Genomic DNA, 3,384 nt, shown 5'->3' on the forward strand with positions numbered 1-3,384 from the left:
ATGAACATACTGTATCAACCTCAAATAATTATTATTATCTATCCTTAATGAACATATGCCTCAGTCACTTATTTACCCTGCCTTAATGAACATACTGTATCAACCTCAAATACATTATCTATCCTTATTATCTATCCTTAATGAACATACTGCCTCAGTCACTATTACCCTGCCTTAATGAACATACTGTATCAACCTCAAATACATTATCTATCCTTATGCCCAGTCACTTTACCCTGCCTTAATGAACATACTGTATCAACCTCAAATACATTATCTATCCTTATGCCTAGTCACTTTACCCTGCCTTAATGAACATACTGTATCAACCTCAAATACATTATTATCCTTATTATCTATGCCTTAATGAACATACTGTCACTTTATCTATCCTTTATGCCTTAATGAACATACTGTATCAACCTCAAATACATTATCTATCCTTATGCCTAGTCACTTTACCCTGCCTTAATGAACATACTGTATCAACCTCAAATACATTATTATTATCTTTATGCCTTAATGAACATACTGTATCAACCTCAAATCATTATTTACTTATGCCTGCCTTAATGAACATACTGTATCAACCTCAAATACATTATCTATCCTTATGCCTAGTCACTTTACCCTGCCTTAATGAACATACTGTATCAACCTCAAATACATTATCTATCCTTATGCCCAGTCACTTTACCCTGCCTTAATGAACATACTGTATCAACCTCAGATACATTATCTATCCTTATGCCGAGTCACTTTACCCTGCCTTAATGAACATACTGTATCAACCTCAAATACATTATTATTATCTATCCTTATGCCTAGTCACTTTACCCTGCCTTAATGCACATACTGTATCAACCTCAAATACATTATCTATCCTTATGCCTAGTCACTTTACCCTGCCTTAATGAACATACTGTATCAACCTCAAATACATTATCTATCCTTATGCCTAGTCACTTTACCCTGCCTTAATGAACATACTGTATCAACCTCAAATACATTATTATTATCTATCCTTATGCCTAGTCACTTTACCCTGCCTTAATGAACATACTGTATCAACCTCAAATACATTATCTATCCTTATGCCTAGTCACTTTACCGTGCCTTAATGAACATACTGTATCAACCTCAGATACATTAATTATTATCTATCCTTATGCCTAGTCACTTTACCCTGCCTTAATGAACATACTGTATCAACCTCAAATACATTATTATTATCTATCCTTATGCCTAGTCACTTTACCCTGCCTTAATGAACATACTGTATCAACCTCAAATACATTATCTATCCTTATGCCTAGTCACTTTACCCTGCCTTAATGAACATACTGTATCAACCTCAAATACATTATCTATCTATGCCTAGTCACTTTATCCCCTGCCTTAATGAACATACTGTATCAACCTCAAATACAATTATTATCTATCCTTATGCCTAGTCACTTTACCCTGCCTTAATGAACATACTGTATCAACCTCAAATACATTCAAATACATTATCTAAATCATTACCCTGCCTTAATGAACATACTGTATGCCTAGTCACTTTACCTGCCTTAATGAACATACTGTATCAACCTCAAATACATTATTATTATCTATCCTTATGCCTAGTCACTTTACCCTGCCTTAATGAACATACTGTATCAACCTCAAATACATTATTATTATCTATCCTTATGCCTAGTCACTTTCAACCAAATACATTATCTATCCTTATGCCTTAATAAACAAATACTGTATCAACCTCAAATACATTATTATCTATCCTTATGCCTAGTCACTTTACCCTGCCTTAATGAACATACTGTATCAACCTCAAATACATTATTATTATCTATCCTTATGCCTAGTCACTTTACCCTGCCTTAATGAACATACTGTATCAACCTCAAATACATTATCTATCCTTATGCCTAGTCACTTTACCCTGCCTTAATGAACATACTGTATCAACCTCAAATACATTTTATTATTATCTATCCTTATGCCTAGTCACTTTACCCTGCCTTAATGAACATACTGTATCAACCTCAGATACATTATTATTATCTATCCTTATGCCTAGTCACTTTACCCTGCCTTAATGAACATACTGTATCAACCTCAAATACATTATTATTATCTATCCTTATGCCTAGTCACTTTACCCTGCCTTAATGAACATACTGTATCAACCTCAAATACATTATCTATCCTTATGCCTAGTCACTTTACCCTGCCTTAATGAACATACTGTATCAACCTCAAATACATTATCTATCCTTATGCCTAGTCACTTTACCCTGCCTTAATGAACATACTGTATCAACCTCAAATGCCTGGTACGTGGGGTTTCAGGTGTCTCCGGAAGGTGGTGATTGACTCCGCTGTCCTGGCGTCGTGAGGGAGTTTGTTCCACCATTGGGGGCCAGAGCAGCGAACAGTTTTGACTGGGCTGAGCGGGAACTGTACTTCCTCAGTGGTAGGGAGGCGAGCAGGCCAGAGGTGGATGAACGCAGTGCCCTTGTTTGGGTGTAGGGCCTGATCAGAGCCTGGAGGTACTGAGGTGCCGTTCCCTCACAGCTCCGTAGGCGAGCACCCTGGTCTTGTAGCGGATGCGAGCTTCAACTGGAAGCCAGTGGAGAGAGCGGAGGAGCGGGGTGACGTGGAGAGAACTTGGGAAGGTTGAACACCAGACGGGCTGCGGCGTTCTGGATGAGTTGTAGGGGTTTAATGGCACAGGCAGGGAGCCCAGCCAACAGCGAGTTGCAGTAATCAAGACGGGAGATGACAAGTGCCTGGATTAGGACCTGCGCCGCTTCCTGTGTGAGGCAGGGTCGTACTCTGCGGATGTTGTAGAGCATGAACCTACAGGAACGGGACACCGCCTTGATGTTAGTTGAGAACGTCAGGGTGTTGTCCAGGATCACGCCAAGGTTCTTAGCGCTCTGGGAGGAGGACACAATGGAGTTGTCAACCGTGATGGCGAGATCATGGAACGGGCAGTCCTTCCCCGGGAGGAAGAGGAGCTCCGTCTTGCTGAGGTTCAGCTTGAGGTGGTGATCCGTCATCCACACTGATATGTCTGCCAGACATGCAGAGATGCGATTCGCCACCTGGTCATCAGAAGGGGGAAAGGAGAAGATTAATTGTGTGTCGTCTGCATAGCAATGATAGGAGAGACCATGTGAGGTTATGACAGAGCCAAGTGACTTGGTGTATAGCGAGAATAAGAGAGGGCCTAGAACAGAGCCCTGGGGACACCAGTGGTGAGAGCGCGTGGTGAGGAGACAGATTCTCGCCACGCCACCTGGTAGGAGCGACCTGTCAGGTAGGACGCAATCCAAGCGTGGGCCGCGCCGGAGATGCCCAACTCGGAGAGGGTGG

At 41.1% G+C, this 3,384-nt stretch overlaps 1 long non-coding RNA gene across 12 annotated transcripts; it reads right to left on the reverse strand.

Moving 5' to 3' along the window:
- Positions 1-234: 234 nt before the first annotated feature.
- On the reverse strand, positions 235-2,324 carry LOC127918143 (uncharacterized). Of its 12 annotated transcripts, none has more exons than XR_008099118.1 (8): positions 2,121-2,324; positions 1,833-1,972; positions 1,567-1,666; positions 1,214-1,259; positions 866-1,072; positions 592-658; positions 424-490; positions 235-330 (listed from the first exon to the last, which is right to left on the reverse strand). It is a non-coding gene; the product is annotated as an uncharacterized LOC127918143 (long non-coding RNA). The 12 variants fall into 12 exon arrangements; XR_008099109.1 differs by having other exon boundaries at positions 1,214-1,326; XR_008099111.1 differs by lacking the exon at positions 1,567-1,666 and having other exon boundaries at positions 1,214-1,353; positions 2,194-2,324.
- Positions 2,325-3,384: the final 1,060 nt, after the last annotated feature.

This window comes from Oncorhynchus keta, unplaced genomic scaffold, assembly GCF_023373465.1.
Source record: "Oncorhynchus keta strain PuntledgeMale-10-30-2019 unplaced genomic scaffold, Oket_V2 Un_contig_13384_pilon_pilon, whole genome shotgun sequence".
Taxonomy (NCBI): Eukaryota; Metazoa; Chordata; class Actinopteri; order Salmoniformes; family Salmonidae; genus Oncorhynchus; species Oncorhynchus keta.